Source organism: Xiphophorus couchianus, chromosome 7 (genome assembly GCF_001444195.1).
Source record: "Xiphophorus couchianus chromosome 7, X_couchianus-1.0, whole genome shotgun sequence".
NCBI lineage: Eukaryota > Metazoa > Chordata > Actinopteri > Cyprinodontiformes > Poeciliidae > Xiphophorus > Xiphophorus couchianus.
In genome coordinates, this window is record NC_040234.1 from 34,869,382 (window position 1) to 34,882,785 (window position 13,404).

Consider the following 13,404-nt stretch of genomic DNA (forward strand, 5'->3'; position numbering starts at 1 on the left):
TCAGTCGTCGCACTGATGGCGACCGTTTTATTTCAGTACCTTTGAGTAGGAGTTCCTCATTTCACACTGCAAAACCATAATGTCTTACCAAGTACTTTTGGTCTAGTTTCTGATGGAAATATCATAGTGCACTTGAAATAAGACAAAACCAACTTAGACGTAACTTTTCAGCACAATATATGATCTTGTCTTAAGTCAATAATTCCTTGATATTGTTGAAAAATGTGATTATTTCATCTCTAACTTGAGAAAATGTTTGTTTTTTTGTCTTATTTCTAGGATAGTGGGATATTTTCTCTGGAAACTAGACAAAAATATTTGGTAAAAGAAAGTTTGTGTTTTTGCAGTAAATAAATCTGTAATGGCCTTGAACTAGAATTGGGGCCGCAAAAAAATCAACCCAAGGACAACAAATGGCCCCCGCGCCACCTTGTGACACCTGCAGTTTAAGACATTTTGCTGCTGACAGACGTCGTTTGGCTCGTCTCTTGTCAGTGGAGGACGGTTGTTTACAACAAACGCTTCATAAGATCAAACTGGCGAATCAAATGCGTAACGTTAGCAATTTGGTAAAATCAGATTAAATCATCCCAGAATGAATCACATTCATCGCTCTTTAATGAATCACAAACGATGAATGAAAAATGCAGTTATAATTAGGCATAATCAGTGAACAGATTCTGGGATTAATGGTTTATTTATTCTTTTTGGACATAAAAGAAGAAGACGACGAGGTCAAAGGAGAAAAATATGCAGCTAAATATTCTTACTGTGTCATAAAACCATTAATTCTGCTTTGTCCAAAAACAATATGCAGACATAAATAAGCTGATTACAGCCATCAACTGGAGTAAAAAATGTCAAAGAGATTTAAAAACAAAAGAGCCACTTTTATCTAAAATAAGTGACACTGTGATGAGATGAAGCGCAGCAGCCTGAGGACACCTGTGAGACAGTTAACTGGATTTCGGCAGGATTCATTAATGGCTGACAGTTTGTCAACCTCATTACGTCAATTTGCAGGTTTCTCCTCCAACCTGCATGCGGTGGAGTGACCAGGTGCCGCGCTGCTGCTGCTCACCTGCTACACGGCGTTCCTGTAAAGGCTGTCATTAAGGAGCCCATTACTTCTGATTAGCTCTGTTCTGCATAATTAATGAACTGGCAGTTATGTCCAGATGGCTATTTTGTCACAAAGACATTACTCAACCTTGTTGAGCCACAGAAACACTTAGCTGGACTTTTCTAACTGCAGAGATTCAAAGTTTGTTTCTGGATAAACTTAAATCTAATGGAAATAATGGGAGATTATTTCTGTTTGAGTTTCTAACTGTCTATGTAACAATTAATTTATCAATAGATTTTCCTGATGATTAATCGATTAATCCGACAAAATATTTACTCATTCTGCAAATTTTTCATTTACACCTTTTTATACAATGTTAGAAATAAACAAGTAATTGAATTAATTTTTAAAGGAGAAAACTATTACTTTGGTAATTGATAATTTGATTGATTATTCTGGCGATTAATTGATTAATCAGATAAAAACATTGACATAATTTAAGTCTTTTTTATACAATAATAGGAAAAAAAACAAATAAGTCAGTTATTTGAATAATCAATCTTTGCAACCCTCGTTTTACCTTTTTATTCTGTTGATATTAAGATTCTTAACTTTGAAGGTTTATTCTCTTAAATGCAAAATGTACATTTTATTTGTACAGTTTTGACTTACTGCTCTGCGCTTGTTTTTCTTCCAGCAAATTGTAAACAATTAATCCAGTTAATGATTACTCGGTTACCAAATTTGTTTTGACAATCACCTTAGTAATCACTAAATCCCGATTAATCGTCATTATCTGCAATTATTCTGGATTATTTGTAATTAATCCAATTAATTGTTTCATCCCTTTACGTTTTTTCTACAGTTTAAACTGCACATATTGTTCTTTCAGCAAATTTTTAATTAGTTAGTTATGGCAATTATTTTAATAATCGATTAATCACAATTAATTGCGATTAATCGTATTAATAGTTGCAGTCCTAATGTTGAATGTTTTTCTGCTGTCCAAAGTTGCCCTGACCTCAGCTGAGCTCAGTGTCAGTTGCTGCTTTATCACCTGCAGAAGGGAGCAAGTTTTCCTCCAATCCATGCTAAAACTAATTAAAGTTCAGGCTGAGGAGGAGGAGGGCGGCAGAGACAACGAGGCTGAGTGAGTGATGTTGGGACGGCAGAGATTAACGAGCAAAGGCAGAGCTCTGTCTCTCAGCCGCTAATCCCTAATGTCACAGATACGCGGTACGCAGGGGTTTTTGTCGGTTAAAGACTACCGTCAGATCTACCCCGCTCCTTTGTCTGCTCCCCCCCCTCGTACCCTGCTGTACCCTGACTCTCCTCGCTCCCTGAACCAGGGATAAACATGGGGGGGGAAACTCAATTTTGCAGGCAAGATGAAAGGCGGTGGAGGGTTGAAAGCAGCAGAGATGGCTGCTGAATAAAAGCGAAGGCAGCGCGGCAGCCGCACGGAGAGCTGCTATTTTTGACGCTCTTTAAATGTCACGAAGGGCCTTCCACAAAATTTGTTTTGCACCTTGTTAAAAAGTTACACCCTGAGAAGTTGGAAAATTCAAATCACTTATTCAAAGAGCGGATATTTCTGTTCATGGTCACACTTTTTTTTCCAGCTTGTTTACGAAGCTTATTCATTTCTGTCAAAAAGGGGAAGAAAATCTTTAAAATAGGGTTTAATTTAGTTTTTATTTCCATTTTTCGTTCCAAGTGATAATAAGCTGCCTAACCGATGTCTACAGGATTGTTCACACCTTTCAGAGCAGATAATCAGAGCTGCAGTTTGTAACTTCTACAAAAACATTTTTTTTCATATTTGTTAAAACCGTCACCTTGTCATGACAGTACAACACCAGACAGATAATCTGTGACAAAAGCTACTGCTAAACTGCACCGCTTCTGGTCAAAAACAACCAATCAGAGCCAGGAGGCGGGTCTTACCGCTGTCAATCAACTTCATGTACGCGCTGCTAAATGTGCTAATAGCAGAAAATCAACTTACAGTTACAGCAGAACAGTTAATCCGGTGGCTATGCTAACTAGCATTAGCTTTTGTGGCAAGCTGTAGTGTGATGGAGGCAGCATGAGAGTGATTGACAGCGCTAAGACCCGCCTCCCGGTTCTGATTGGTTGTTTCTAACTTTGTAGCTTATTTCTGCAGTTTTAACGAGAATTTTACTAAATTCAAGTAAAAATTTCCCTCCAAATCTATGGAAGAGGACGAGGACCACTAAAATAAATTTAAAAAAATCTGACTCTAATCGTCTGAGATCAAAATAAAACCGAAACAAAAAACACTGATTACACTTTAATACTGTGACATGTTATTTAACAAATACAAATGAATATTAACAGCCATCAGAGAGCAGAAAACACCAAAGATAAAATAAATAAAAGAGTTTAAAGCTTCTTATTTGGAATCATTTGAGGTCGGACTTTTGGACTTTATGGTTTCCCGTAAGTAACTTCATAAACCGCATTGATGACTCGCTTGATTTTTTCTTTGCCTTAATGTTGGCTGAAGAGGCAAAAATGTCTCACCAAATATTTGGGTGATTATGACGGAGTATTAGGGTCCGAGTAGATAGAACAATTAAAAAAGAGGAGAACGTTTCTGCCAAGAAAACTTGGAAATATTGGGAATTCTCTAGAAGACACAAGGAAATTTCTGAGTCAAAAATTTGCTAGAAAAAAACATTCCCAATTTACAAAGTCGAAAATTTGCTAGATAAGAACTCAGAAATTTTTTGATTGATCTCAGAAACTTTCAAGAAAAAAAATAACAAAATATCTCAGTTTGAAAAGTAAACTTTTATCTTGAATCTTGGAAAATTTTCAGCCAAATAGCATTTTTTCTAGCAAGGTTTAAACCTTTGAAACTCCTTTTTGTTTTGTTTTTTTGCTTTTCTCAAAAATGTAATTTTTTTTCTAACAAATGTTTGAATTTTTAAACTCAGATATTCCTGATTTTTGCTCCTGCCCCCCCAGCTGCGCCCTGACACTAACCGCGTTAGTCTGTCGGAGGTTTGTTCCGCTCGGGTCACGTTTCTTCGTGGGCGGAGCCATCTTGTCTCTTGTGGGAGAAGCTAAGCTAACTGGTTGAAGCTTCAGCTGGAGCGATTCTGGGACGTTTCTGTTCTTCTCCTGTTAAAACGAGAGGAGAGGTTTTCAGCGCTGACAGTGACCGGCCAGTTATTTCCATCCAGACTGAATTTATTCCAGGAAGCTTCATGCAGCCTGCCAGCTTCCTGCTCAGATCCTGTCAAAGTTTGAATTGGTTTTGTTGAGTTGTATCAGGATGACGCGTCTTTCTGGTGACACAGGATTTTCTCATTGGAGTGGAAACGTCTGCAGGCTGAGCCGGATCAGGAACCGACAGCATCTTTTCAACTTTACTGGGTTTTACTTTTAATTTATGTTTCACATCTTGTCAGGAATCTATGCTACATGTCTGTAGCTAAAGGGCGGCTACCTCTTCAATCTCCCATGGCAACCAATCAGAGAAGCCGTAACGATTTCTTTCGCGATTCTGCAAAGATGTTAAACTTTCAAAACTCACAAATTTCCAAGATTTTTCTAGAACATTTCTGAGATTAGTCAAAAATGTCCACGTTTTTTTTCAAAATGTACTCCTCTCTTTTTCTGTACCTACAGTAGACCTAATATACTGGCGTAGTTGTTTAATGTCTGCTTAATTAGCAGTAAAATTTGAACACGTGTCAGTTTAATATGATCAACTTTTCAAAATCAAAACTTTCCAAATTTATTCTAGAAAATTTGTGAGATGAATCTAAAAATGTCTGTTTTTTGTGAAATTTTTGACTTTTGGAGCTCAGACATGTTTTTTTTCTAGAAAATTTCTGAGTTTATTAGTGAAAAGTCTATCATAACCCAAATACGCTGTTGTAGTCGTTTCGTGCTTGCGGTAAAATTTTTATGTTTTTGAGTTGAATATTTGTAACTTTTGAAACTCATAAATTTCCAAGTTTTTCTACCATATTTATAAAATTAATCAAAAAAAAATCTGGGTTAATTTTTCTGGAAATTTTCAACTTTTGGAGCTCAGCAATTTTATAGTTTTCTTTAAATAAAATTTCTGAGTCTATTTCTTGGAATTGGATCTCATAAAGTTTTTAGTCTTTTCTAGAAAATTTCTAAGAATAAACTCAAAATTTATGAGTTTTTTTTAGCAGGAATTTCTCCCTCCTCTTTCTTTTTTTCTGTCTGCTATGGCCCCAATAATGGCCCAATTAATTTCCAAAATTGATTGGGAACAATCATTTTGTAGCTTTAAACAAAACTAATTGCATTTTTAAGTTAATCAAATCTTTTAGTTTCGATATATTTATATTAAATTCTCAGCTTTCTTTCATGTTGTCCCATTGTCTCTATATAAGTCAAATACGAAACGACAAATGATTAATGTGTCTTGTTTAGAAGTTCAGTACTTTTTGTTTTGTGTATTTTATGCTACATGAATGAATTCTGAGAAATAGTTCAGGTTTTAGATTTAAAAACTGTAAAAATGTTAAGAGAGCAGCTGTGGGATTAAATGTTAGCTGAACGGATAACGAGCTGTCAGAGCCGACGCTCGTCTCAGCAGACGGCTGAGAAAACCAACAATCCTGCTCAGAAATGACTGGAGAACGCCTTAATTAAAAACTAAAAACGCCGAGCCTGTCCGGCTGTGAGGCGGAGATGTGACAAACACTCGCTCCGTTGGTCACAAAGTAACAGACAGGCAGGTCTGCTATGAAGTTATTTAATTAGTGAAAGTATTTATCAGAGGCAGGAGTGAGAAACATTTATATATAAAGACGCCGATATTTAATGATCCATCTGCTTGGTTTTGATAAATCTAAAATCCTGATCTGGATTATTCTGCAGGGAAAAGAAGGTTTGTTGTTATCGTTTAAAGTGACGCCTTGTGACTGAGGCAACTGAGCTTCTGCATTCAACTGACTTTAAACTCATAGTTGGGAATGTAGGTTTTTGTTTTAAATTGTATTTTAGTTTTAGCCACAAACATTTCTTGTCAGACCTAAAAGGTCAGTATTCTGTCTTTTCCAGACACATTTCAGCTCTGAGCAACATTTAAATCAATCAGCCTGCAGATGCTAGTAAAACTGGTCAAAGAGTTTCTAAGATCTTCTGATTTCAAAATGCATGAAGCCTTTTTGCCTCTGATCCATACTCACTGGTAATTTGATGTTTACAGATTTTCTTCTTAATTTACATTAAATCAAGCAACAGAAAACTCAGGAGAGTCACACTACACTGCAAACATGTAAAATCTTACCAAGCATTTTTGTCTTGTTACAAAAATGCTGAGAAAATTAACTCACCAATAATTCTTCAGCAAGATTCAGCAGATTGTTTTCAGTCAATAATTCAGTGATATTGATGAAAATGTGCTATTTCCACTGGCAGATAATTTAACTTATAACTTTGGAAAATGTCTTGCTACAAGTGAAAAAGAATCTCAAAGGGAAACCAGCACTTTTTCATCAACATTTAAGAATTATTGACATGAAACAAACTGCTGTGTTTTACTGAAAAGCTACTTGTAAGTCAGTTTCCTCTTATTTCAGATGTCCTTAGATATTTACACTAAGATCTGGACAAAAATACTTGGCAAGACTTTGTGTTTTTGCAGTGTATGCAGTTGATGAGGCGACTCCACTGTGAATTTAAAATTCAAAACTAGAAACTCCTCCTGGTTTTCCACTTGGGAAACAAATGTAAGGTGAAGTTTTGCATCTTTTTGAATCTTTTTTCTATGAATTCCCATTTCCAGATGGAAGGTGGGAACATTTTCCAGCTGGGTAAAAACATTGCTCTGCACCTAATGGTACAGATGGACGAACTCCGTCAGGTTCTGGTGAAACTACAGAACCTGAAACTCTGTCTGGAGCAGATGGAAACATCCCCTAATAGTGAGGTCAAACTGAAACACGTCGTCCTGCTCAGGGCGCTGGAAAAGGTCAAGAGGTCTCCAAAGCTGCAGTTTTATTCACAAACATCGATATATTTAAATCTGTAGCGGTTTCAGTTGCAACCAGCAGGCGGACATGGCCGTCCCCGGAGCATTAAAGTAAAACTGTGTTTAAAAATCAGGAAGGAAATTGCCGTCAGCATCTTCAGGGCTACAAGATGTCAAACTCTGGAGATGGAGGAAGTTTTCTCAGGAACATTTTAAAAACACACAAGAGAAGTGAAGACAAATATCTGGTACCACGGAGATTTATTTTATCCACAACAGCAGGTTGATGAAAATGTTTTACATGAAATATTACAGGAAAACACTCGGATTTCCATCGGAGCACCTCATTTTATGCTTTATTAATCATGTTAGAATAAGTTCATGGGTTACACAAAACATGTTCATTATAGTTTCTGAACAAAGTCGTTCATTTTATTCATGGCTGTAAACAGTTACGCATTTATGCACCGTATATCTTTGAAAAGCAGAAGTGGAGCCTCCTGCACAACCAACAATAATGCAGCAAGTGGTTTCTGTACTTTAAATCAAGAACAAAAGACTTACAGCACATACAGTGTTTTTTATGTTTGTTTTAAAAAAATATTTTTTAATATTTTTTATTTTATTTTTGTGTTCTATGATGGGACAAACAAATTTCCAAAGTACCTTGTTGCTAAAAGCAAGCTCACTAGCTAACTAATATATTTCAGCAACAAGGTACCAGTTAATTTCAAAAATTTTCAAGAATAAACTTGAAAATTTGTTTCCAAGGTAGCAACGAGTTACTTGACATTTTAGCTAGCTAAAATAATCTAGCTAGCTAAATTATTTTAGCAACAAGGTACTTCAAGGCTATTTTCTATTCAAATGTAAGTTTTTTTATCATCTTATTTTATTGAAATTTATCTTAAAAAGACAATTCCTGAGTGTGGAAATAAAATGTGAATAATAATAACTACTTATTATTTATTTATATTTTTAATCAGTCTGGTTTATTTAGCTAAACCAGTTGACCAGGCGCCCTGGAGGTCCACTTGGGTTGCTAGGTAACGGGGCAGAACTCCGCTGAGGTTGCTAGGTAGCAGACTGGGCTTTGCTGGGGTTGCCAGGAAACGGTGGAATGTGACGTTACATTCTGGAGGTTTTTGAAATGGCTCAAAACATTAATTTATTGTCAAACTTATTGGTGAGTTTTTTTAAGCGCTTGGCTGTTTTTAGAAGCAGTAAAAACAAATAAATGGAAGCACAAAAACGTACAAAATGTAAAACTTGAACAATAAATCCCCTTTGAAACGACAACCAAACAAGGCTGTGGGATTCAGCTGGCGGCAGAGCGGGAACCGTCAAAGTGTGGAGCTTCATCATGTAATCTGTACACTAAATAGGAATCAGTCACAGAGAATGCCAGAGACGACACTGCGAATGTTCCTCCGGCCGCCGCTTTTTCACTTAAAGCAGAATGTCACTTGCAGCCCTGAGGCTGAGGTGGCATTTTAAACCATGACCTTCTCCAATCTGCCGGTCAAGTGGCCAGAATCCGTCACTCTCTTTGAGCCGCCCGCCTGGCAGGAGGCGCCAGGCCGCGAAACAGGAAGGTCAGCGTGAAAAGCTCAGGCAAGAGAAAGGAAAATGGCTAAATGCAAATCCAAATGTCAGAACTTTTTCTCAACATTTAACTATTTTATGTTTCAGTTAAAAATGAAAACTTCTCCATGTAAACCAGTAAACATGGTATAAAGTAGGGCTGCTAACGATTATTCTGGAGATTAATCCAATCAATTAATCAGATGATATTTAAGCTTTTTTTTATTACATTACTAAAAATACATTAAAAGTCTCTGATTTTAAGTCTGAGTAGATGAACTGATTGGATCATTTTAATGTTAAACACTTTATTTGAAGTTCTAAGACTGGAACATGAAGGCGTCTTCATAAATGTTTAGTACTGTTAAATAATAACTTTTAATTTAAGTCTTAATGAAATTTTGTATAAAAGTGTCATTATTTACCAAATGACACTTCATGACAGTAATAAACATTCATGAAGACTCGTTCATGTTACTGACGGCGTCATGCCAGCCATATGCTCACCTCTTCAACCACAGAGTTACCAAAATGTTTAGGATAAACTGAAATGTTTGAAAGAAAACAAATCTCTATTGCTGTTTCTCAACATCAGATTAGTAGTTTTTAATGACTGCGGTACGAAATTTGATGAAAACTTAGCGATCTGCGATTGGTGGATTCATAGAGCGGGAGGTTTCCACAAACAGACTGAGAGGAAACAAATTCAATTGCTTCTGTTTCCCACGAACCCTCTGCTGCTCTGCGAGCCTCGGATCAAATCCAAAGATAAACACAACAACACTTATTAGATTCCTCTTTCATTTCATGACACTCGTAGAAACCCCTGGGGGTTTTTACTCTGATCTCTCCGGTTGTATGACAGCAGGGATTAGAGTCAGAGCAACCAGAACCGACCTGCTGCACCGTCTGCCAGGGTTGGTGCCAACGGTGATGAACATTCACTTCAAATACATTTTGTTTAAACCATTCAAACCAAACTGATCCACTTCACATGCAGAAATGTCTACAACAATTCAATCAAATCATACCTAAAGAATTTCAGTTTCAAAAGTCAAAAATGATCAACTTCTGGGAATTTCCAGAGTTTGAAAAGTTCACATATTTAAAATTTCAAACTCAGATTTCTGATTTCTAAAATTCCAGATATAAATCTCAAAATTTCTGATTTATTTTGAGCAAGTTTGTGACTTGCTTCTAAAATTTCTGTTTGTATTTTCTAGAATATTTCAGAAATATTTTGGCTCCTCCGTTTCATATTTCTTTCTATCTACTATGGCCCTGGTCGTAAGAAGCAGAATATTTGTTGCTGTTTACATTTTTCTCTTTGCTGTCTTAAAGAAATGTAGTTTTTTTAGTTGTAGAATAACTAGATGTTGTCTTCTCTTCTCTTTTAGTGTTTGCATATTATTCTGAAGGGTGGATGTTTTCACAACCCATGCATATTAAGATTTGTTCCTAATAATGAAACCAGACAAACAAGCTTACAGTGTCACAAACACAATAGGAGACGATCGCAGGCAGATTCCTGTGTTTTTATTTAAAGTGACTCCAAACGGCGTGAGTAAAAAAACAAAGAGTTCGGTCCAGTATTTGAGTATTCAAAGCTTGTTTCTGTGTATTCCCTGTTGGCTGCTTGTTAACAAAAACACGGCAGACAGAATCAGTTCAGACAATCTGAAACTGAAGCATTTTTCTTCCCAAGACAACTGATCCATTAGGACTTTCGTGAGCCGCCTGCCAATGCGGATGTTGAATGCTCTGCATTCGGCGGCCGCTCCGGGGTCGACAGGTAGCTCACCAGCACTATCAACATTTACGGTGATTAACGGCTGTAATTCCTCATTAGGGCTACGCAGGTTTAGACTGACAGCCTAATTGACAGTCTCTCTTGATACCAGCAGCCCTATAAACGGCTGCTGGTATCAATTACCCGAGAGTTGTGGACGTGACCTCAAAGGGCTGCCAAGCAGGCAGGAAAACGTCAGAGTCAGCGTTTTTACGGAGGAGAAAAGTTGATGTGAGAATAAGTCAGAAGTAGCTGCATCTCTGATGGAAACTGTGTCAAAAGAAAACTTCAAACTGTTTTCCTTAAGGCCATTATTAACAGCTAGACAGGTTAAAACAGTTCAGATCTTTTAGAAGAAACTGTCTGTCGAAATAAAATATGATTTAAAAAGTTGTTATAATTCACTTTCTTTCATTTACTGTCACTTTTGACTTCCACTGTCAGGAATTGTTATTTTAAGAGACATTTCAATAAAACAAGATGATAAAAAGATAACTTTCAATAAAAAAATGCCTTTAAGTACCTTGTTACTAAAATAAATTAGCTAGCTAGCTTATATGAAGCCACCTGAATCTGTTAGCTAACTAACATATTTTAGCACCAAGACTAGAAATATGTTTGGTTGGATGGATGGAATTTAATAAATAAATAAATTAAATAAGACTTTCTATTTAAAGATTTTTTTTTAACAAAAAGCCTAATCAAAAATTAAACTAATTTTGTTTTAAAAGCAAAATTCAACATCGCTCCTAGCTGTAATGGCTGCAGATGTTGCCATAGAAATGAATATAACATATTTAAAAAGATTTTGGCTTTGACACAGTTTGACAATGTTTAAATTAGCCCCCTAAATTTAGCTGAATCTTTCAACTGACATTTTGTTGTTTAGCTAAGCTAATATTAGCTGGCTAGCTAGTCAGGCTAGCTGCTTTCAATCAGCTGTTTAACAGATGTAACTTACTGAGTTTTAAGTTTTAACACTTAAAACTGATGGGGGCGCTCTTTTATTCAGCCAAATTTATCTTTTTTGTAAGTGAAGGAAATGTGGACAGCAACAGGTGGGGGAGGTGTGGTGCGAGGTTATTATATTCTCTATACGAAAAAATAAACTTTTAGTGGTTTTCAGTTCATGTCCACCTTAATACTGGTCCTCCTGTTGAGTGGGTTTAGGAGCTTCAACCTTAGTTATTTATTGGTTTTCTTGGTCTTTGTAGGTCTGGATTGTTGTTTTCTGTTCCTTGTTGGCCTTTTGTTTGCTCTCTTTTGAGTCAAGTAGCATTTAGGCTAGGTATTCTAGCACATATTTTGATGTGCTCTTTGAAATTTTCCACAAACAACCTAGTGTCAGAAACATTATATATTATTATTTAAGGAAAACTGTCATGAATATAAATATGTCTTTTTCCCCAACGTTCTGCCATAGAAACAGATCTACTATAATAATAAACAGTGGGATGTCAGGATCCTTTAGTTATTCTGTGTTTTGAGGATCTGTTAAAGTTCAACATGACAACCATCTAATAATCAGTGGCTCTGAATGACAGATCGTCTCTGTCGGGATGGTAAAAACCTACAGAAGCTCCTTCACTAATGAGAGATTGCTCTTTTTAAATATTGATCATTTCCTAAACATCTGCAAACTGTGACTGCACGTGCAAAACGTAAAGTCTGAAGTAAACCTGGTCTGAGTGCAGCTGCACAGGTGGCAGAGGAGGATTTTTCTTTCCCTGCAGCTTTAACAGCTTTCACAGATGATCTTTTATAGCTGCTTCACTGTTTATGCTGTCAACGTAGCTGTCATGTTTGAGGGAAGCAGCTGCTGGCACTTCCTCCACTGTGGGGATAATGGCTGGAACTTGAGATGACAGTAGAAAAGTTTCAGTCTATATCTTTCCTCTCACTTCCTTCTTTTTTTGTTATTTGGTGCCTTTGACATTTAAGTCAACTGCTTTTAATTTGAGGTGAAATCAGATCTAATCTGTAATCATTCATATTCCTGCAGAGCTTATTACATTTATAACTAGTGATGAGAAAAAACACTTCGTCTGTTCCGATTTTTAAGCTCCAGTTTGTTACGATTAAAGGTCACCTATTATGTACAAAACACGCTCATTCCTTTTTGTAGCACAAAATAACTGTTAAATATTAATTCTTTAGCTGTTTTATGACCTTGTCACTTTAAATCCACCTAAGGTGCTGCTGGCCACGCCCCCCATCTCAACATTTACACTCGAACATGAAAATTAATACAAACTCGTTCGCATTTATTTAACGGTTCATCTTTGAAAAGCAGCAGTGGAGCCTCCTGCGCAACCAACAAGGAAGCAGCAAGTGGTCCTGGATGGTAAGTCAACAACAAAACACTTCCAGCAGCCATTGTACAAAGCATACAGCGGTAAAACCAGCTGGTCGAACATGCTGGAACTCAGTTTGGGTTGCTAGGTAACGGGCAGGGCTCCACTGGGGTTGCTAGGTAACAGTGGAATGTGACAATAAATTTCAAACGTTTTTGAAGCGGCTCATTTTCCACACAACAAAAGGTTTTAACCTATTACCAAAAATCAGCTGAGTGGTTTTTTAAGTGGTTGAATTGTTTTTTAAAAGCAGTAGAAACACAGATGTAAGTATAAAAACCCACAAAACGTGAAATGTGCACAACAGGTCCTTTAATAATCAGAGGAAAGCTCTTGTAGTTCTCAAGGCAGTGAGAGAGAACTACACTGTTCATCTACATGTTCATAGTCATCGATCCAATCAGTCAGCAAAAACAATGGGATAAAAATAGAAACTGTTTTTAAAAAACACTCAGAAAAAGCTGAAAAACATTTTTTTCCACATATTTTCATCTTACAGTGGATAACTGACTAAATCAGTGAAGTGTTTGTGAACTGAGGAGCTAAATTAAGGTCACTGACATCATGGGACTCTGGTGCATTTTAATGTTGTGTGACTCTGTCCAAATGCATAACTAATAAA

General features: G+C 36.6%; 1 long non-coding RNA gene across 1 annotated transcript in view; it reads right to left on the minus strand.

Annotated features, from left to right (window-relative positions):
* Positions 1 to 13,404, minus strand: part of LOC114147648 (uncharacterized) — a 53,230-nt gene that overhangs the window by 2,972 nt on the left and 36,854 nt on the right. Inside the window, exon 3 of the long non-coding RNA XR_003596094.1 lies at positions 4,079 to 4,216. This is a non-coding gene — a long non-coding RNA (uncharacterized LOC114147648). The remainder of the gene's footprint in view (positions 1 to 4,078; positions 4,217 to 13,404) is intronic.